Source organism: Balaenoptera borealis, assembly GCF_965194805.1.
Source record: "Balaenoptera borealis genome assembly, chromosome: 8".
NCBI classification, from domain to species: domain Eukaryota; kingdom Metazoa; phylum Chordata; class Mammalia; order Artiodactyla; family Balaenopteridae; genus Balaenoptera; species Balaenoptera borealis.
Window position 1 is genome coordinate 114,551,672 of NC_138865.1, and position 23,540 is coordinate 114,575,211.

The window sequence follows — 23,540 nt, forward strand, 5'->3', positions numbered from 1 at the left end:
CACATGGAGGAACAGAGGAGGCCCAAGAGTCACGTGGGTGGAGGAGGGGGAGAGAGCTTTAATGGGGAGAGCCCAGAGCTGGGCTTTGGTGTGGGCCCCACCAATGCATGCATGAGTAAGGACTGGTCAGGGACCCAGGGACAGGGAGCTTTCAGGACTGCGCCATCCTACCCCATTCGGCACCTCTGTGAGAATTAGCAAAGTCCAGTGACAACAGGCCAGGGCAGTCTCGTGCCAGGACCCTAGACAGCTTGGCAAGTGCAGCACGGGCTGGATACAGGCCGCGTCACCCCGTCCACCAGACACCTTTATATAAGGTTTGACCTGCACACTCGTGTGGGGAGCTCTGGGCCAGGAGGCAGCGGCAGGGGTGGTACCTCCTCCCAGGGGGCATTTGGAAATATGTGTAAGGGGGTGTTTTTCATTATTACTATGTCTGGTGTCCGTGGAGGTGCGGGAGGAGGTCCACTGACATTTAGTTCCTGAAAGTCAGGGATACCAAGCATTCCACTGGGATGGCCAGTCCTACACAGGAGCAACATCCTCCCCTGCCCCCAAATCCGGGGCTGAGACCCCTCTGCTGCCCAGATGGTTGTGGAGAGGACCCTGCTGACTGCAGAAGTACCGACCAGTTTTCCAGGTGGTTTTAAGATACATTGTCTCACTAACTAGGCTCGAACCTTCCCTGGCGAGGGAGTGAAGCTGACGTTAGCATTGACACCTAGTAATAATGATGGTAATGACATCGGCATGACACCAAGTGACCCCTACGTGCCAGGCAAGGGGCCAGGACTTTGGATGTGTTATCTTCGCGATAGTCCCACGAGGGCTGCACTAATATTATCCCCATTTTGCAGATGAGGAAACGCAGGCTCAGAGAGGTGAGGTCAGTCACAAGGGTGAGAAGTCGGGAAGCCAGCTTTCCAGTTCGGGTCTCCTTCACTCCAAAGCCCTACTCCCCACTGGTAGGACAAAACTGGGTCCATTTGACAGATGGGTAAGCTGACACACAGAAATTTTCACTGCTCCCCAACTAGCCACTGGCAAAGCCAGGCAGAACCAAGGTGTCTGAGCCCCTTAATCAGGAGCCTTCCTGCTCCACCCCTCTGCCAAAGGCCCATGTCTATAAATGTGAGGCAGTTTAATAAGAATACAAAGCCCCTAGAAAAGGCCTTCCTGTGCCTGCTCTCTACCCACGCTGCCTACTTTTTCCAAGGATTTCCTGCTCTGGAAAACTTTAAGGTAAAAGGCCTAAAGTAACCTGCAGGGAAATTTAATTAATTAATTAATTAATTAATTAATTAATTAATTAAATTAAAAATAAAGAAAAATTTTTAAATAAAGTAACCTGCAGGAATTGAGCCCAATCTCTCTGCCCTACTGCAATAGTCATAACTCCTATTGCAATAGTCTTAAATAAAGTCTTCCTTTAAAAAAGTAAATAGGGGCTTCCCTGGTGGCACACTGGTTGAGAATCTGCCTGCCAATGCAGGGGACACGGGTTCGAGCCCTGGTCTGGGAAGATCCCACATGCCGCGGAGCAACTAGGCCCGTGAGCCACAACTACTGAGCCTGCGCGTCTGGAGCCTGTGCCCCGCAACAAGAGAGGCCGCGATAGTGAAAGGCCCACACACCACGATGAAGAGTGGTCCCCGCTTGCCGCAACTAGAGAAAGCCCTCGCACGAAACGAAGACCCAACACAGCCAAAAATAAATTAAAAAAAAAAAAAGTAAATAAAAATAAAGTACAGGGCGACTTTCTCCCTCTAAGCTGTCTTCCTGTCACTTTGAAGAACTTCCAAGGTGCCAAATCTTTCCTCTCTGCCCACCAGGAAAGCCCGTGGCTGCCCTCGCGGTGAGCAGACAGATATTCTTCAACCTTCCTATGGCCATGAGGACCGGCTCCAACTGGCTCTCACCATCCCGGGCCTCAGTTTTTGTGAAATGGAGCTAATAATCCCTATCATTGTAGGGATTGTTGTAGGGAGGCAATGAGATCAACAAAGCACATACAGCGCTTGGCCCAGAGCCTGGCATGCCCATCAAATGGTAGCTGCTCTCGTGATGACTGTCAGCATCTCGTGTGGAAGATAGGTGGTCTACACTGGATTCTAATTCTGATGGTACAGGGTGGACAGTAGCAGGTAACATGACAGAGCTTTGAGCCAAAGGCCCGGGAAGCCCTGAGCTGGGAGGTTGTGGCACGAGGCAGGAGGGCTTCCTGGTGGAGGAGGTAAGGTTTGAGCTGGGCTGTGAGGGATGGAACAGATTTGCTGTAAAGAGCCATGCATCCCAGGGGCACCAGCTGAGCTGCAGAGCGCTGATTTGTTGAAATTCTCTGGGGGGTTCTTCAGGTGAGAAAGAAGGATCCCATGGGACCCAGATGAGGCTGGAAGTGCCAATCTGGGAAACAGGGTCAGAAGTACAGTTTCTTTTCTTCTTTTTTATTTCTTGAAGCCTAATTTACATATGTCAGATGCACAATTCCCAATGAGTTTTTTATTTATGTTTTTACAGCTTTATTGAAGTGTAATAAACTGCAGACATTTAAAGCATACAATTTGACAATTTTTGGTATATGCATACATCTGTATAACCATCACCAAAATAAAGATAAGAAACATACCCATCAACCGCAAAAGTTTCCTTCTGGCCCTTTGTAATTCCTCCCTCCCTCTCCCACCTGCCAGGCATCTGGGCAACCACTGATCTGATTTTCATCACTATAGATTAGTTTGCATTTTCTAGAATTTTATATATAAATGGAATCATACAGTTTACTCTTTTTTGTCTGACTTTTTAAAAAACTCAGCATCATTATTTTGAGATTCATCCATGGTGTTGTGTGTATTAATAGTTCATTCCTTTTTATTGCTGTCTTGTATTACACTGTGTGGATGTACCATAGTTTTTTATCCATTCACCTATTGATGGCCATTTGAGTTGTTTCCAGTTAAAGCTGCTGTGAACATCTGTGCACAGCTTGATGAATTTTTATTCATGTATACATGGGTATAACCATCACCCAGATCAAGATACAAAATATTTCCAGTACCCCAGAATGTTTTCTTGTGCCAGTCTCCAAGTCACTATTTTGACTTCTATCACCATAAGTCAGTTTTGTTTATCCTAGAACTTCACATAAATGGAATTAAACAACAACAATGCAACACATGTTCTTTTGTGTCTGGCTTCTTTTGTTCAACATTATGTTTCCGAGATTAATCCATGTTGTTATCTCTATCAGTAGTTCATTCCTTTATTGCTATGTGGCATTCCCCGGTATGGATACACCACAAAGTGTTTACCCATCCTCCTGTTGATGGACATTTGGGTTGCTTCCAGGTTTCGGCTATTATAAATAAAAATGCTGTGAACACTTGCATACAAGTCTTTATGTAGACATATATTTTTCTCCTGCTGACTGAGTCATAGCCAGGAGTCGAATTTCTGGTTCATAGGGTAAGTATGCCTATTACTAGAAACTGTCAAACATTTTTTCAAAATGGCTGTACCATTTACACCGCTACCAACAATGTATGAGAGTTCCAGTTGCTCCACATTCTTGCCAACATTTGGTGTGGTCAAGCCTTTTAATTTAGCCTTTCTGGTAGTGAGTAGGGTTAGCTCATGGTGGTTTTGTTTTGCATCTCCCTTATGACTAATAAGTAATGATGTTGAGTATTCTTTCATATGTTTATTGGATTTTATTTTTCATTTAAAATTTGTAACATGTTTAATGTAACATTCAACTACAGAAACATATTAAGTACAAAGTGAAAAAATTTTACCTTGTTCTCCCATTTTCACCGCTGGCATTAGCTCACAATTTATGATATAGCCTACTCAAACAGATATAATTAAATACACACGTGTGCATGTACTTACATTTTTAAACCACACACACAAAAATCGTCTTATTTTTGTTGAGTGTATACTATGTGCAGATTTTAAGCTAAGGGACTGACATACATCCTATCACTGAATCTGTTCAATAACTGTGATAACTGGGTGAGGGGACTAGAGCCCAGAGAGTTTAAGATGGTTGCCAAGGTCACACAGCTCATAAGTGGCAGTGCCCATATTTGAATCCACATTTAAAACACCAGATGGATTAATGGAGATGCTATTGTCTTACCACCTTAGATTCACCCACTCATTCATTTGTTCTTTCATTCATCCAACGTATACTCTGGAAGCCCGTTCCAGGCCCTGCCCTGCTTTCGAGCCACAGATGAGCTGAGCAGTCAGACAGGTAGATTAACTAATAAAATCTAGGGAGAAAGGGGTATGATGGGAGAAGTAGAGGGGGCAAGCCAAACCCAGATTTTGGGTCAGAAAAGAGTCCTGGAGGAAGTGATCCCTGAGGGATGTGTAAGATGCCGAGGAGAGAGGGTGAAGAAACAGCATGTGTGGGAGAGGGCGCACTGCAGGAAGCCCCTCTCTTCCCCGAGGTGGGGCTGGGGTTGAGTTGAGGCAGGCGACTTGGAGGGGCAGCACCGGCAGCAAGACCCTGTGACCGTCTTAAGGAACCTGGCTCCACTGGGAGCATACATGAGGACCATGGAAGGGCTGGAGTCACAGTTTTCAGATTCTAGGGTTTTAGGATTTAATTTCCTTCCCTCCCCATCCTTCAAGATTCTTTTGCAAGGGGCACAGTGTCCTGGTGGCTTGGAGGCCATCCGGGCGCCATGCTCCACAGCTGCTCCCAGGGGCAGACAGTTCTCCAGGATTCAGGCTGCCGTGCCGGTCACAAAGGAACCCATTGCCCCCTGGTGGTGACCAGGATGCCGCTGTGAAGGGAAATCCAACTTCTGCAGGACCCCAGGAAATGCGGACTGGGCAGGGCTCCAGCGGTCCTGCTCCTCTCCCAGACCTCTCATCTCTGTCACTGGTGCCACCGCCCAGTCGGCTCACCAGAGCTCACCCGCAAGACCCCTCTTTCTCTCATTTCAATCCACCTGTGGCTCCCCCAGGCTGATCCTCCCTTCCTGTCACCCCTGTCTTTGACACAGCCTCCCAAATAGTTTCTCTGCTGTCTGGAGCACTATGGTAGTCTCTACACAGGAGCTAGAGTGATCTTTTATTATTACTATTTATATATTTATTTAAGTAAAAGTTATATACAGTAAATTGCACAATCTTAAATGTATAGCTTGATACTTTTTATATATGTAGTCACCCACATAACACCCACCCAGATCAAGATACAGAACATTTCCAGCCCCAGAAACCCACCTAGTTCCCCCTCCCCCCAAAGGTAAGCATTATTCTAATCTCTGTCACCAAAGATCCTTGTGGCCTGTTGTTAAGCTGCAAAGAAATGGAGTTGTCATATAATGTGCACTCTTTCATCCCGCCTAGCACACTCAGCACACACTCCGAGGTGTTGTGTGTATCTACATGTTTCCTTTCTATGGTGGGCAGTATTCCATCGTGTTTATGAACAATTTTTGAAACTTTTTATTTGGAAATAATTTCAAACGTACAGAAAGTTTGCAAGAATAAAAATAGTACAAAGAGGACACCCGTATATCCTTTACACAGATTAAACTATATTTCATATCATAGGAATCTATCTATATACACATATATAATAAGAATATATAGATATATACACATAGTATGGGATTTTAGACACGCACACACGCACATGCACATGTATGTGTATATATGTAAAACATTTACACATGTATATGTATGTGTGTATATAATTTCTTCTGAATCATTTGAGTGTAGATTTTATACATCATGGTTCTTTACCCTTAAACATTTCAGTGTGTATTTCCTAAGCAGAGGGATAGTCCCTTACATAACTACAGTTCAGTTTTCAACTTAGATAGAATTAATATTGATTCAATACTTTCCTTTAACCTACCATTCACACTCTTGTTTTATTAATTGACCCAATAGCACCTTGCAGAGCATTGGTCCCTCTCCAGCACAGAATCTGGTCCTAGACCAGGTACTGCATGTAGCTGTCACATCTCTGCAGACTCTTTCAATCTGCAACATATCCTAACCCTTCTTTGCTCTTATGTCTAGAACAGTCTTTCTCAATTAGGAGTGATTTTTGCCCTCCAAGGGACATTTGACTTCTTCTGGAGACACTTTGGATTGTCACAGCTGGGAGTGTGCTACTGGCATCTAGTAATAGAGGCCAGGGATGCTGATGGAATCCTGCAATCCACAAGACAGCCCCCTACAACAAAGGGATTATTGGGCCCAAAATGTCAGTAGTGCCAAGGTTGAGAAACCATAGACTAGACTGATCTTTTATTTATTTAAAAAAAATAATAAATTTATTTATTTATTTATATTTTTGGCTGCGTTGGGTCTTCGTTGCTGCGTGCAGGCTTTCTCTAGTTGCGGCAAGCGGGGGCTACTCTTAGTTGTGGTGCGCGGACTTCTCATTGTGGTGGCTCCTCTTGTGGCAGAGCACAGGCTCTCAGCATGTGGGCTTCAGTAGTTGTGGCACACAGGCTCAGTAGTTGTGGCTCACAGACTCTAGAGCGCAGGCTCAGTAGTTGCGGCGCACGGGCTTAGTTGCTCCGCGGCATGTGGGATCTTCCCGGACCAGGGCTCAAACTCCTGTCCCCTCGCATTGGCAGGCGGATTCTTAACCACTTTGCCACCAGGGAAGTCCCAGATTGATCTTTTAAAAACATGAAGTACATCCCATCACCTTCCTGCTTAAATCCCTCCGATGGCTTTCCATTGCTCTCTGAATAAAATTCAGGCTCCTTAGCCTGGCCTACTAAGCCCTATGTGACTATCACCTCCCTCTCTCTTCCTTGTTCACTGCTTTCCAGCCACACCAATCTGTCTGTTCCATAAATGTGCCCAGCTCACTCCTACCCCAGGGCCTTTGCATTCCCTATTCCTTCCATCTGGAACACTCTTTTCCCAATATCCACCTGGTAGACTCCTTAGCATTCAGGTCTCATCTCAAATGGCCTTTCTTTGGAGAGGCTTCCTGACCACCCAGATTCTCTCTCCCACTACCCTGCCTTAGTTTTTTTTCATAACACTTCTCAGTACCTGAAATTATCTTGTTTGTTTAATTATATGTTTATTACTTGTCCTCTTCCCAGAGTGAATGCTGCAAGGGGAAGGGGATTTTTAAAAATATTTATTTATTTATTTATCTATTTGCCTGTGCTGGGTCTTAGTTGCCTCACGCGGGATCTTCATTGTGGCATACGGGATCTTTAGTTGCGGCTTGCGGGATCTAGTTCCCCGACCAGGGATCGAACCCAGGATCCCTGCACTGGGAGTGGAGTCTTAACCGCTGGACCACCAGGGAAATCCCGGGGAGGGGATTTTTAATAATTTTCTTCACTGCCATATTTTTGGCACCTAAAACAGGTCCTGTCACATAGTCAGAATGCAAAAATATTTGTTGAATAAACAAATATGGCCCAATGATTACAAGAATGGGCAATGAGTCAGGCAGACCTCAGATTGAATCATTGCCCTGTCACTTACCAGCTGTGGGACTTTGAGCAAATGACTTTACCTCTCTGAGCCTCAGTTTCCTCATTTGGACATGAAGGTAAAAGTGGCACCTCTATCATAGGGGTGTCTATTGATCCAATGAACCAATGCTTGTAGAATATTGCCGGGCACATAGCACTTGATAACTTGTTATTTGTGGTTCAGACACAGATGAGGCAGCAGGTATGGATGGGAACTGGCACAGAACCGTCCAGATTCTTTTCCTCCCATGAGCCCTGACGCAATCCTTCTTCTCTTGGCCATTTAAAGCTCTTGTAACACTTTATTGTATTTTCTGGATGCCTCCTTACCTGACAACTGCCTAAGAGCAAAGACACCCCCTGTCAACTTAGCACCTGGCATAAAGGAGCTAAGAAGGAAGGAAGGAAGGGAGGGAGGAAGGAAGGAAGGAAGGGAGGAAGGAAGGAAGAGGAAAGGAGGGAGGGAGGGAGGAAGGAAAGAAGGAAGGGAGGGAGGGAGGAAGGAAGAGGGAGGGAGAGAGGAAGGAAAGAAGGAAGGAAGGAAGGAAGAAAGGGAGAGAGGGAGGGAGGGAGGGAGGGTGTTCTTATCTGTGGTCTTACAGAAGAGGTGAGGTCCCCTGGTGAGATGCCAGTGCTGGGTTGGGGGGGTTGGAAATAAGGATGAGGTTGAAGATTCCCAGTTTTAGGAGTATAAGGTGATGGGAACAGGAGGCAAATGAGGTACGAGTCAAGGGTGCACAGTATAAGAGGTGGGTGCCAAAACCTCAGTCATCAAGACAAATAATAGTTCAATGCAATATATTTTAAAAATCAAAATTAGGGCCAAAAATTCCATAGTGAGCAAAATATCAAAATTTTAAACAAAACCAGGATTCGTAACAGTGCCGTGCTGAGCCATGTTGGAGCCTGGCGCAAAAGGAAAAATACAGATGCTATCACCCTCGTCCCGGCCCTCAGGGCCCTGCTGTTCTTGCTGGCTACCTGCAGTTGGTGAGGTCATCCTGGTTTTAGAAAATAGTCTCTGCTAGTCCTTTGCTTTTCGGATCTGTGGAATTAAAGTAGATGCTGACCTGGCTGGATGGGCAATCTATGATCTTGAATAAGTCTCTTCTCCTCTCTGGGCCTCAGTTTTCCTGTCTGTAAAGGACTAGGAGCTCAAATTTCATTTCTAAGCTCAAGTGTCTCAGCCCTGAGTTCTCGTTTGCCCTCATCAGGCCACACCATTTGGAATGTAAATGTTTTCACTTTAGCACCTAATTTCAGCCTCTACATCCTCTGATTGGTTGAACACTCAATTACAAGAAACCTGTGAGTTTCTGAAGGGCAGAAGCTCTATTGTACAAACCATTATAGCTTTCCTAATGTGTATAGCACTCACTCAGTGCTTAAATAATATTTTTTCTGGTTAAAAATTATCCATGTTTTTTCTCCTTTAATGTGTTTATGTAATGAATTAAGTTGACTGTATTCCTAGTGACAAAATCTCTTATTCCTGGGGGTCGGGGGGAGACCCAAAAGTGAAGATGGTCTATAGTTTTCCTTTTTTAAAAAAAAAAAATTATGTTTTAGTACTAAGGATATGCCAGTAAAATGGATTGGGAGTTTTCTACATTTTCCTATGATAAAACTCAGCTGTGAAACCATCTGGGCCTGGTGCCTTTTTCCACTTCCAATTTTTTATTTAAAATTTCAAATCTACAAAAAAACTTCAGCACTCTTTACCTAGATTCACTAATTGTTAATACTTTATCACATGTTTTCTCCCTCTCTCTCTCTCTCTCTCACACACACACACACACACACACACACACACGTTCTACTTGGTAATGTGTCATCTTAACTTAGCTGGAACCAAGTTTCCTAGAATTCTCTCCCCTGAGTGGTTCCAAGTTAGGTTGGCAATAAAGTTAATTCGCTCAAGATTTGGAGGGAGCAGGCATTTTTTTATGCTTTGCACTTTGATGAAAGGCCTCAGGCTCTGCTGTAGCTGGCATGTGGTTGCCACTGACCTGCTAACTTGCCTTGTTGGTTTGGGGGCAGCACCCGGACCCGTAGCCTCCCTGGTTCCTGCTAGGTCGCCTCCTTTTGTTTCTCTGAGTCCCAGGCCAAGTATGTGTACAGCTCTGTGGTAAGGACACCAGTTCTCCTGCAGGTCACCTGTGTCATTGAAATTGGAGAGGGTGGGAGACAGATGTGAGCTCCAGTTTGTTCTTGTTCTCCCCAACTTCACGTCCATCTCTCCTTTCCAACTACTGGCAGGTATAGAGGGCTTACACAGTCTGTTCCACCAGCACCCACAACTGCATGAGATCTAGTCCCTATTACCAACCCCTTATTCTATACCATTCATAGTGGCCCTGATTCTCTGGATCAAACACACACATACACACACACTTAAAAATTTTTTGCTCAACTATGTGAAAGGTGAAATGCAAACATCAAACACTTCATTCCTAACTACATTTTTTTAAAAAGTATCTCCTAAGATTTAGGACATTTCCCTACATAAACAAAATTCCATTATCCTAACCAAGAAAATTCCATTTTCCCACCCAACAGGAACTAGATATAATAATATTATCTAGTACACTTCCTATATTCAGATTTCTGTAACTGTCCAAACAGTATTCTTTTAACTGGCTTTTTTAAAACTCCAGGATCTAATCAAAGACCCCCCCAGTGCATTTGGTTGTCATATCTTTTAGCCTAGAACAGTTTTGCCTTTTATTTTTCCCTTTCATGACTTTGATTTTTTTTTAAGAGTCCAGGTCAGTTTTCTTGCAGAATGTCCCACCATCTCGATTTGTCTGTCTGTTTCTTCATAACTGGATTTAGGTTGAACATTTTGGGCTATAACACTACATAGCTGATGTTGTCTATTTCCCATTGCATCTTCTTAGGAGGCACTAATGTTAGTTTGTCCTCTACTGACCTGGAGTCTTTTGGAATTGTCAATGGAAATAATCAATAATAAAGAATAGAAAAGAGTTTGAGTCGAGCCAAGCTGAGGACAAATAACCCAGGAGGAGCCTCTCAGTAGCTCTGAGGACTGCTCAATCGAAGCATGGTTTTCAGCAGTCTCCTGCCTCACCAGAAAAAAAGAACATACATCAAATTGACAGGACATTCCTTCAAGTTTTCAAAAGAGAAAGATTTAGTATGTATACAGTGAAACAGTAGGACCCTGATGTCTGGGAAGGGAACTTTATCTTCAAGGGAATGTTAACATGCATGCCATAGGAAGGGAGTTATTTATCCTTATCTTTGAAAGGGACATTCTTTGCCTTAATTGTTGAAGTAGATGTGCTGTTTGCGTTTGACAGGCCATGAGTCAAGCTGTTTTAGTTCACACAAAGTTCAGGGTGAACCATGTGTAAGCCAAAATGACTTCCCTATACCTCAATATGTGAAAAATTTCCCCATCATTTCCCATTTTGATCACAAATCTTTTGATAGAAAGCATTAATGATCAAAATATGTGTCCCTTGATTCCAGGTGATTTGCTGCCTGCTCTGGATCCCTCATGTCCCTCGGTGCTAGGCCTCTTTTTTTTTTAAATGTATATAGATTTGCCTAGTTATCTACACTGTGGTGGTTAATAAGATACAGTGAAAAGGCAGAGAGATATATGCTGATTGGGAGACACAGGTTATACATATTATCAATTATATCAAATTGTCACATAAGCATTTTACCTGTGCTATTAGCAGTAGACTTAAAGCAAGCAGATACATGTCATGAGTAGTCTGATAGCCAGAAAAAGACTAATAATACATACTATGACAATGACAATTGTCTGGAAAGCAGAGTGAAAAAAACTGCCTATTTCTGAGGGAAGCCAGCTAAAAACAGTACAAAAACTAAAATTAAGAACTCTGGGCACGGGCTTCCCTGGTGGTACAGTGGTTGGGAGTCTGCCTGCCAGTGCAGGGGACACAGGTTCAAGCCCTGGTCCAGGGGGATCCCACATGCCGCGGAGCAGCTAGGCCCAAGCGCCACAACTACCGAGCCCGCAAGCCACAACTACTGAAGCCCGCGCGCCTAGAGCCCGTGCTCCGCAGCAAGAGAAGCCACTGCAGTGAGAAGCCCCTGTTCGCCGCAACTAGAGAAAACCCACACGCAGCAATGAAGACCCAACGCAGCCAAAAATAAATTAAAATAAATTAAAAAAAAAAAAAAAGGAACTCTGGGCACAAAGTTAGAGGGCCCTTTAAGGATTTTTGCAAGGTTACAGTTTACTAATTTCAAGCTCTACTTGAGAGAAGATATTGATCCAAGTACACCAAGCAGTATTAACAACAGCACAGACACCTCCTTGGGCAGCAAGGAGATAATCTAAAGCAATACATTTGTCAAGTACCACGTAAGCAAGAGTCTAGAGATCTTTGTTGGTCCCTAATAGCTCTTGCAGAGGCTCTGGCAATCCTGCTGATGGTTTGGGTAAGATTTCTCATCATCACTTCTAGGTCAGTGGTACCAACTCCTAGCCAAGAGCCCCAAACCCTGAGGAGGTGGTTATATTGGTTTCTGAATCCTGCAGGGAGGTCACATTCCTGAGAATGGCCACAGCTGTCACCTTCATATTCAGAGGGATCCTCATCTGGGTAGTCTTCAACTAATGAGAGGGTTTTATGGTTTGTTTGGTTTTTGTTTTTTGCTATGATCATCAGGGCTAGAGTTTGAGCCAGTGAGTAATTTCAAGATAGTAAATAGAGTAGTCAAATATCCCAGCAGGCAGGTTCCTCCCATTCTCCAACTGTCTAAACATTCATGTGCCCAGGGCCAGTTATCACACCCACAAACAAATATAAATCCTTTAGAGGCACATAGTACTCCAGGTGTTGAGTCTTTTTTTGGAAGGTATGTAACCAAAATTTTCTAACCATGGGTTAGTATATGGGAGTTTCCAATCAGTCAAACTGACCTTACAAGTAGGAAGAGGAGTGAGCCCTCCATTAATCCAAGTATGTCAAGTTCTAATCCCATTGCATAAAGGAGAATTATATTTGCTATCAGCCTTATTATAACAGGTTGTCAGTAAGTACAGTGTAGAGGATGGGGAAGAGAAATAAGTGGCACTGACCTTGCAAATTGTAATGTTTTGTGAAGACATTTTGACTAATATCATGGCCATAAGCATCAGATTGGTTACATGTGGGCCCCCCAGTGTCCTTTGGGATTGTTTCTAGTGGGGTCAGGAAGAAGCAAGGGACAGGAGAAAACTGGGTAAAGATATGAACGTGGTAAGTGATCTGAGAGTTCTTTTCTATGAGTCACAGTAAAGTTAAGCATAGTGGTAAAATTGGTTATGGGCACAACTATGGGGTCATTATATTTTACAAAGGACCCAGTAGGGGAATGGTGACATATCCAGCATTTGGAAAAATTTCCAGAGGAGGCAAGAGACTGTGACATTTGTACAATAACATTGCCTTTCCAAGGATGACAGTGAACTATACAGATGCAAGACAACAGAGAAATTAGGTGAAGCTTTTTTTTTTTTTTTCATTCATGAGATATTTATTAAAATAACACATTTAGGGAAAAAAATCAATACAACTGTATACATCATTACTGAAAACTGTATACCATCATACAAACAAGGATTTCATTTTGGGAAATCGATTCCTAATTTATGGCAACTTTTACTTTCAGAAATAAAACTACAAAACAACATAATCTAATTCAATCTTAAAGGCTGGCATGCCGAGCAAGGAATGTTCTTATTCTTTGTAGGAGCTCCTTCTTTACACTGTCAGGTACCAGGGCTCTGCCTTTTGGTGTGATTTCAGCCACCAAGTCATCAACAGTAACGTGTTCTAGAACTTTTTCTTTAATTACCTCTTTACAGTGTGCCTTCAACTGATCTTTCCAGCCACATCCAATTAATTTAGCTCTCAGCAACTCTTTGAGGAGTTCTCTTTCTCCAGTTTCTATCAACTTGTGGTTAATTGCTGCTCTCATCTGCGCATCTTTGTTCATCTTGCTAACCACCATCACCGCGGGCAAGGGCCGTCCCTTCCCAGCGACGAAATGACCCTTGCGCTGATGACCGTTACCTACAACATTCTTCGGCTGCCCGGACCTAGACCCCAGGAGAAGCTTTAAGATTAAAGAAAACATGGGGGAAAGGGGAAAGGGCTTGTTGACTGTGGCTGGAATGAGGTCAAGAGTATAGGTAACATACACATAAACAAAAAATTTTTTTTTAAAGTCCAAAAGTATTGACAAGGTTGGGGGTTACAGGCCTGGTCCAAACTCTTGGGTTAGCTGTCTGCTCCTGCTGTCATTTTCTTCTCTTCTTCTTCTCTTCTTTTCGTCTTTGCTTGGTGGTGCTTGTCCGTTGAAGCTGGGTGTCAGAAACAGGGGTTGAAGTCCATGCAGGTGGAGGGAGCTTTTTTATTTTTATTTTTAAAATATATTTATTTATTTATTTATTTCATTTTTGGCTGCGTTGGGTCTTTATTGCTGCATGTGGGCTTTCTCTAGTTGCGGCGAGCTGGGGCTAATCTTCGTTGAGGTGCACAGGCTTCTCATTGCGGTGGCTTCTCTTGTTGTGGGGCGCGGGCTCTAAGCGCGTGGGCTTCAGTAGTTGTGGCACGCGGGCTCAGTGGTTGTGGCGCACAGGCTTAGCTGCTCCGCGGCATGTGGGATCTTCCTGGACCAAGGATCGAACCCGTGTCCCCTGCATTGGCAGGTGATTCTTAACTACTGGAGAGGGGACTTCTTTAAATGAGAGATGTGAATCCACGAGTCTATGCCTTTTAGTTTGGCAGCGCATGGATTAGTTAATAATACCAGATAAGGTCTTTTCCAACATGGCTGCAAAGAATCTTTTATTTGATGTCTTTTCCAATAGACAAAATCTCCAGGTTATAATCCATGATCCATAAGGTCTTTGACTCCTGAGAACTCACTGTGAAAGAAATTACCTACCAACTTTTCATTTCCTTTAAGTGCCTTAATAAGACCCTGACAACAATGTAATATACCTCCCTTGAGTAAGGTTGGTTCATATATTCCCTCATGCAGTCACATAAGCCATCCTGCTATTATTTCAAAAGGAGACAGCTGATGTTTACCAAGAGGTGAAGATCTAAGGTTGAGAAGCACTAGCAGAAGAGCTTTTGGCCATGAGAGATTAAATGCTTCTGAAAGTTTTGCCAATTGAGTTTTTTTTTTTTTAATTAATTAATTAATTAATTTTTGGCTGTGTTGGGTCTTCGTTTCTGTGCAAGGGCTTTCTCTAGTTGTGGCAAGTGGGTGCCACTCTTCATCGCGGTGCGCGGGCCTCTCACTATTGCGGCCTCTCTTGTTGCGGAGCACAGGCTCCAGACGTGCAGGCTCAGTAGTTGTGGCTCACGGGCCTAGTTGCTCCGCGGCATGTGGGATCTTCCCAGACCAGGGCTCGAACCCGTGTCCCCTGCATTGGCAGGCAGATTCTTAACCACTGTGCCACCAGGGAAGCCCGCCAATTGAGTTTTGATAGTGCTGTTATTTCTTTCTACCAGTCCTGAAGATTGGGGACGATAAGTGCAGTGAAAATGCTGCATTATTGGCCAAATGTTACAAATAGATTTAATTATTTGTCTGGTAAAGTGAGTTCCCCGGTCACTATGTAACTTGGAAGGAATTCCCCAAACAGGAATTATCCTTTCCAATAACAATTTACCCACTGTTAAAGCCATTGCTCTCCTGCAGGGAAAAGCTTCAACCTAGTGTAAAAACATGCAGATCATTACGAAGACATATGTATATCCTTGAGACAGTGACATTTGGACGAAGTCCAATTGTCATACCTCAAAGGGTCCCTTAAGAAGGGGCAGGTGGCCTTGTGACCCATGAAGTGGTTTTTCAGAATTGTATTTAGGGCATGTAGTAGAGTGAGTATATACTTTATGAGCCACCATGGGAGAAAATTTCCAAAAATATTGTTCTCTCCATAAGACCATCTTCTCAGGTATCCAATGAGTTAAATAATGTACATTCTGGAGTAATGGCAATTGTGCTCCAACAGGCACTATAGTTTTTTTGTGTGACAGGGTCAAAAATTCCCCCTTTTTGTTGCCATATCTGTTTCTCTTCTTTAGTGGCAATTTCTTGAGCCTGTAGAAGGAAATCTTTTACTGGGTTAGCAGGGTTAACAGAGAGCAGTGGACATTCTTGAGGCTGAACAGGATGAGTTTTTAAAGTTGTCTGTTGGCTGCAGCATCAACAAATTGATTCCCTTTAGCTTCCATAGTGTCAAATTTTGAATGCCCTGGCGTTTTAAATAATTGCCAACTATACTGGTAGTTGTATAGCATTTAATAACTCTGCAACCTCTTTTCCATTTTTGGTAGGCTGTCCCAAAAAGGTTAAACCCCCTCATTGTTTCCATAGCATTTCAAATTTATGTGCCACTCCAAAGGCGTAATGACTATCAGTATAAATATTTGCTATCTGGTCTCTATATAGTTGACAAGCTCAGGTTTAAGTAACTAATTTGGTTGTTGTGCTGACTTTGTTTCTGGTAAATAAGAGCTTTCAATTATGTCTACTGTGACCATTACTGCATATCCAGCTCAGTAATGTCTCTGCTCTTCCTTTAAGTAGGATTCATCTTGTTGATGAAAAATTAATCAATGGTCGATCTAAGAAAGAAATAGAGAATTTTATTAAAGCCAACCTGAGGATTATAACCCAGGAGACAGTCTCTCAGAGACAGTCTCTGAGAACTATTCCACCCACAAGAAGTTGAGAGAACAGTAATATACATTTTTGAGATAAAGGACCATATATCAGAATGACATATTGGCATTTTACATAAAGTTCACCAAAGATACATAGTCCAGATCTGCATGTACTAGGTGGTGGGTTGTTGGGACTCCTTACAGGATTGAGCAAGGAATGTTATCTTCTACATAGCTGGTGCCAGAAGAAGAAGAAAAAAATTGATCTTTATGGTTGAGCAGGCATTTCTGCCATTGGGGAGGTCTGGTTAATGTATAATGCAGATGCACATTGCACACTAAAGGGAAGGGAGGAGGCCCAAACAGGCATAGAGAAAATTTTATCTTTGGATTTTTCTTGTCTTGTCTTAAAATATGAATCTTATTTCATCAATCTGTAAACCTAATTAAATCAGCGTTATTGATAAGAGTTTCTTGTAAGTCATTCCTAGGAGCAAGAAGATAATCTGTTAATAATCTGTGGTTGTTTTCTTCCTGTAGTGTTGGAAGCAAAGTTGCAGGATTAAGGTTATTACATCGAACTAAGGTAATATTAGGTGCACAGAGCAACAATGCTTCATAAGAAGCTAGTCAGCTTATAGAATAGTGCTGAGTGTGGTGAGAGTTTAGAAGAGACTCAACTGAGTATGGGACATAAAGAGTTAAAGGAGACCCCATTACTATTTCTTCAAAAGCCTTACAAAAGAGACCCGTTGCTGAAAGAGCCCTTATATAAGGTAGAAGTCCTTTTGCTATTGAGTCTAATAGCTGACAGTAATGTCCAGTGGGTCAATGTTGATCACCATGTTTTTGAGTTAATACACCTATAGCACTTCTTTTATCTTCATGTACAAAGGGAAAAAATGGCTAGTTATAACTAGGGAGACTCAAAGCCAGAGTTAAGATGGACTTTAAGGTGCTTAGGACAGCTTTTCCTTTGGGCATCCATTCAATCAGATCAGGCTGGTCAGACTTAAGCAATGCATATAAAGGTTGAGTAATAAGTGAAAAGTTAGGTACCCAATCCCTGCAGTATCCAGTTAGTCCCAGAAATCCTCTCCATTGTTTTTTATTGTTTGTTTGTTTCTTTTGGGGAGTGAAAAAGCCAGAATTCCTTTAATTCTTTCAGACTCAATCAATAGTTCATCCTTAAACATTAAGTGGCCCAAATGTTTTACAATAGGTAAGCAAAATTGGAGTTTATCTTTGGACACCTTATATTCCTTTGATGCTAATTGTTGAAATAGATGGTGCCCTTTTGGGAATCTAATTTAGTTTTGGAACATAAAAGCAAGTCATCTATATATTGAATTAAGGTGGCGTCATTAGGAAAATCTACATTAGCTAAATCAGCCTTGAGTATTTGAGAAAAGTAAGTAGGACTTTCAGTATAGCCCTGCGGCATCACTGTCCAAGTATATTGATGATCTTCCCAGGTGAAGACAAAAAGATATTATCTTTTCCCACAGGGATACTAAAGAAGGTACTGCATAAATCAGTTACTAAAAAATAGCTATCAGCTGGAATGGCTGAGAGCAATGTGTGTGAGTTTGGGACCACAGGATGTCAGGGAATCACAATATTATTTCTAGCTCTCAGATCTTGAACAAATCTCCAGCCTTTCCCATTTGGCTCTCTCACTGGTAAGATAGGTGTGTTACAAGGACTAGTACAAGGAATTACAAGTCCCTTCTTAAGAAATTCCTAAATAATTCCATTTAATGTCTCTGATTTAAGTGGATTTTGTTGAATATCAGGTAGAGGCTTAAAGTTATTAACAGTTGCCTTAACATGAGTAGCCAATTTAATTTTTCTTTTTTTTTTTAATTTTATTTATTTATTTATTTTAATTTTATTTATTTATTTTTGGCTGTGTTGGGTCTTCGTTTCTGTGCAAGGGCTTTCTCTAGTTGTGGCGAGCGGGGGCCACTCTTCATCGCGGTGCGCGGGCCTCTCACTGTCGCGGCCTCTCTTGTTGCGGAGCACAGGCTCCAGACGTGCAGGCTCAGTAATTGTGGCTCACAGGCCCAGTTGCTCCGCAGCATGTGGGATCTTCCCAGACCAGGGCTCGAACCCGTGTCCCCTGCATTGGCAGGCAGATTCTCAACCACTGTACCACCAGGGAAGCCCCAATTTAATTTTTCTAATATCTGAGGAAGAAGATGATTATCATTCTTTAGGCACTTGTGATAACAGGTCATCAATTTTTTTCTTGGTCTGTTTGAGCCACTGATTTTATAACCATCAATGTTTCAGTAACAGATCTGGATCAGCATCCCAATTTTAAAAGTCTAGGAGCATTTCACTTTTTTGTGAAAAGGCTATAGCAGGATTGTAGGCTTCTAAAAGGTCTCATTCTATCAAATGAATCATGGCACATTTTATTAGAAGAAACACGTTTCCCTGTGATAGTTCCTAACTGAAAGCTTATGGGCTCTGCTCTTAAAACTTGAGTAAATAAATTAGAAACCTCTACTATTTGAACTGATTGTTTACTCCGAGGGAGAGGACAATGAATAAGGGTAGGGTTAAGAACTGATAAAGTAGCCCCAGCATCTACAAGGGCTTTTGAAGTTTCCCCTCCAATTGTTGTTTCGATTTCACCTGACATATTGAGGAGGAGGAGGAGGAGGAAGGGGAATACCCTTGCATGATCCTCGGAGCTCCACTATTTCTTTTTAGTTTTGCTGTGTTCCAAATCCCATTTAAATGTATGGCAGTCAAGTTTGAAATGACCAGGTCTTTTGCAATAAAAACAAGTGCGGTCATTTCGTTTTTGGCCGGAGTTAGAAAAAGTTGTTATCATAGGGCCACTAAGCTGTTGCAGTTGTACATTCTTGCCTTTAGTGGCTCTTTCTCTTTCTTTTGGAAGGTTTTAGAGAGCTTGTCTGCAATAGTGACCAGCGCGTTAGTATGTATTGTGGCCCTGTTCAGTTCATGCCTTTTAACTAGCTTTGCTAATTCTTCACCTAATCCTTTTTAAAAGATTGAATTTAGAACTGGATCATTTTGATGATTTTGAAACCTTTCAGAGGCCATTCCGGAGTGCTGTTTATAGATTTTCTTAAACCCCTCAAAATAATCAAAAATAGTTTCTCCGGGCTTTTGTTTACATTGGTGGATCTTTGTCCAACCTATTTTCTTAGGAAAAATTTTGAGAATGGCTTGGTACAAGCTATGAGCAAGTTCTCTACACCTGTGAAGATCTACAGGCTCACGCTTGTGAAAATCTTCTGTAAGCACCTTCCATTCTGCCTCTTATATCCATTCTCTGGCTTTACTTTTGGATACCAGCAAACGCACAAGCTGATATAAATCTGAGTATCCTGGTTCATATGTCTTAACAGTCAGATCGAATTCTCCAGCAAACCCTAAAGGATCCTGTAAAGGGTCTGGGAAATCCTTAGTTAAATTTTTAAGTTCAGTTCTAGTGCAGGGAGTATACATAAGTGCAGGTTCACCTCTTCCAGTAGGCTTCTCCTTTAAGGGTGCAGGAGGAGGAGGTAAAGCAGACAAATCAGGGTACAGAAGTTCAGAAAGTTGCTGGAGGAGGGGAAGGAGGAGGAGAAGGGGAGAGGGTAGCTTCTGAGCTTTTCTCCAATTTAACAACAGTTTCTAATAACTTTTGGTTAGTTTCCTGTAAAGATGCCATTGTATCATTACCACGCTTGGAAGCTTCTAAGTACCAATGGAAATATGCTTCCCATCCTGTCTGTGTAATTTTATAGTCAGCTTTTTTCCATTGTGCATGTAAGTAAACTAATTTTGGTAAGTTGAATGTTCCCCATTTTGACCACTGAAGAGGTAAGTTATCTTTTGTTAGATCTTCCCATTTTACCAAGTACTTGCATGTATGGGCTCTATAGGTACTGTACATGAAGCCAGTCGGGGTTCCAGTGGGTGGCGGCCCATCCGGGAGCTGCTCCGCTTTAGAAGCACGATTTCCCATTTTCTTTCAGTTTTGTCTTTTCATAAAGTCTGAACAATTTCTAAGGTCAGAGGTGTGCTGCTTATGAACTTAGCTCCTCAAGGTGTCACCCTTGAGTCGGTTCTGCTCTTCTGCATCTCAGTTTCTCTAGCTGGCAGTCTAAATCCACAGCGGGGGCTCTGAGCACTGAATGACCAGTTTGTGTGTGTGTCCCTGGGAGAGCCGTAAATAACTTAAAGTGTTATGATGGGTTTCCCTGTGGGACCACTACTCATCACCAGGATTAATCCTCAGATACTTCCACTAGGTTCTTAGTTGCCTGAGGACACCTTGTGCCCACAAGGAGCAAATATCCCTTTTCTTCAGAGACAAATAGGTTCAATTTCTTGTTTTGTTGTCAAATAGTTTGTTCAGACCAGATGTACACGATCTTTCCAATTTAAGCCAAATTAAATAAGGCCAACCAACCCAGTTCACTCCAAAGTTCCTTCTAGGATTTCCCTGTGTAGGAAATCCCCCCCAGGTCCCTGCCTAGGAAATTCCTCCTAGGTCCCTTCACCCAGGAAGTGTATTGGTACTCCCTTAAGACTCCAAGTCTTAAAATTTTAACAGCTCAGATAAAACTCAGGACCGCCTGATGGGATTAACAGATGCACACTAACATACATAAAATAGATAAACAACAAGGATCTACTGTATGGCACAGGAATCTATATTCAATATCTTGTAATAAACTATAATGGAAAAGAATTTTTTTAAAAAGAATATATATATATACATATATATGTATAACCGAATCACTTTGCTGTACGCCTGAAATTAACACAATATTGTAAATCAATTTTACTTCAATTAAAAACAACAACTCAGGACTGTCCAGAATGAGGTCCAGATACCAGGAAGAACTCACCCAAGCACCTGAAGGGTGCTGTGAAGCCTGGAGCTCGAGGGGCTTGTGCTTGGTACTGAGAGCTGGTCCAAAGTAGACCCCATGTGACCACAGGTGGGTTTCTCTGATATCCTGCAGCCTACGCCAAGCAATGCCGACAGAAATCATCAATAATCAATCCATAGTAAAGAACAGGAAAGAGTTTGATTCGCACCAAGCTGAGGATGAAAGCCCAGGAGGAGCCTCTCAGTAGCTCTGAGGACTGCTCCATTGAAGCATGGTTTCCAGCATAGTTTTCTGCCTTACAGTACAAAAAACACACGTCACCTTGACGGGACTACGTTCCTTCAAGGTTTGAATAGAGGTAGATTTAGTGTACACAGCAAGACAGCAGGACCCTGGTGTCTGGGGAGGGAAACTTATCTCCAAGGGAGTGTCAGCATGAATGCCATATTCTCATTTTCCACACAGATATTCTTTACCTTAATGATTAAAGTAGACGTACTGTGTGTATTTGACAGGCCTTGAGTCAAGCTGTTTTACTTCACACAAAGTTCAGGGTGAAGCATGCATAAGCCAAAATGACGTCCCCATACCTCAATATGTGAAAAATTTCTCCATCAGAATGCAGTCACCTTACTTATCTTTCTAATCTCTTCCATGGTTCTTAGTCTGTTAAAATTTTCTACTTCCTAGCTCAATTTTGATAGTTTATATTTTGCTAAAAAATCATATTTCCTTTGGTAATTTCAACTTATTTCCACAATGTTTTAAATCATTACTTTAATGACATCCATATTTGTGTTTATACTGCCTTTCTCATTCCTAAAGTTGCATATTTTTTAAAACTGGGGTATAGTTGCTTTACAATGTTGTGTTAGTTTCTGCTGTACAGTGAAGTGAATCAGCTATATGTGTGTGTGTGTGCGTGTGTGTGTGTGTGTGTATACATATATACATATATATATATCGCCCCTCTTTTTTGGATTTCTTTCCCATTTATGTCACCACAGAGCATTGAGTAGAGTTCCCTGTGCTACACAGCAAGTTCTCATTAGTTACCTACTTTATACATAGTAGTGTATATATGTCAGTCCCAATCTCCCAGTTCCTCCCACCCCTCCTTTCCCCCCTTGGTGTCCATACGTTTGTTCTCTATGTCTGTGTCTCTATTTCTACCTTGCAAACAGGTTCATCTGTACCATTTTTCTAGATTCCACATACATGCATTAATATATAATTGTTTTTCTCTTTCTGACTTACTTCACTCTGTATGACAGTCTCTAGGTCCATCTACCTCTCTACAAATGACCCAGCTTTGTTCCTTTTCATGGCTGAGTAGTATTCCATTGTATATATGTACCACATCTTCTTTATCCATTCATCTGTTGATGGACATTTAGGTTTCTTCCATGATCTGGCTATTGAAAATAGTGCTGCAATGAACATTGGGATGCATGTGTCTTTTTGAATTATGGTTTTCTCAGGGTATATGCCCAGTAGTGGGGTTGCTGGGTCATATGGTAATTCTATTTTTGGTTTTTTAAGGAACCTCCATACTATTCTCCATAGTGGCTGTATCAATTTCCATTCCCACCAACAGTGCAAGAGGGTTCCCTTTTCTCCACACCCTCTCCAGCATTTATTGTTTGCAGATTTTTTGCTGATGGCCATTCTGACAGGTGTGAGGTGATACCTCATTGTAGTTTTCATTTGCATTTCTCTAATAATTAGTTATGTTGAGCATCTTTTCATGTGCCTCTTTACCATCTGTATGTCTTCTTCTTTTTTTTTTTTTGGTAAATTTTTCAAAATATTTATTTATTTATTTATTTGGCTGCACTGGGTCTTAGTTGCAGCATGCGGGATCTTTGTTGCCACGTGCGGGATCTTTTAGTTGCAGCATGTGGAATCTCTAGTTGTGGCATGCAAACTCTTAGTTGCGGTATGTGGGATCTAGTTCCCTGACCAGGGATCGAACCCCGGCCCCCTGCATTGGGAGCATGGAGACTTAGCCACTGGACCACCAGGGAAGTCCCTGTATGTCTTCTTTGGATAAAGTTGCATATTTTTGCTTTCTCTCTTTGCTTTGACTTGCCTTTAGTTAAGATTTTTCTCATTTTATTTGTCTTTTCAAACAAATTTTATTTACCTTTTTCGTATTTTTTCCTATATCATTTCTGTCAGCTTTCATCTCATTCTCCCCTCTTCTTTTATTTTATTGCTATTTTTCTAATTTCTTCGGTTGAATATTCGATTCAGTTGCTTTGGGGCTTTTATTTGGGTTGGCCAAAAAGTTTGTTGGGGCTTTTCCATAACATCTTACGGAAAAACCCAAATCAACTTTTTGACCAACCCAATATTAATAATAAAAGTATTTAAGGCTATCAATTTTCTTTCTTTTTTAAAATTAACTTATTTATTTGTTTATTTATTTTCGGCTGCATCGGGTCTTAGTTGCAGCACGTGGGATCTTTCATTGCGACACGCGGGCTTCTCTCTAGTTGTGGTGCACTCCAGAGTGTGTGGGCTCT

The 23,540-nt window shown here is 42.2% G+C and overlaps 1 pseudogene across 4 annotated transcripts in view; it reads right to left on the minus strand.

Annotated features, from left to right (window-relative positions):
- Window positions 1-1,445: 1,445 nt before the first annotated feature.
- Window positions 1,446-23,540, minus strand: part of LOC309633624 (transcription and mRNA export factor ENY2 pseudogene) — a 30,254-nt pseudogene continuing 8,159 nt past the window's right edge. For 2 of the 4 annotated variants that reach the window (XR_014249597.1, XR_014249599.1), the window contains exons 3-4: window positions 9,488-9,635; window positions 1,446-6,655 (exon numbers count right to left, since the gene is read on the minus strand). The product of XR_014249597.1 is annotated as a transcription and mRNA export factor ENY2 pseudogene (transcript). Of the gene's footprint in view, window positions 6,656-9,487; window positions 17,993-23,540 lie in introns of those variants that run through there. The other 2 variants (XR_014249600.1, XR_014249598.1) reach the window with 2 other exon arrangements.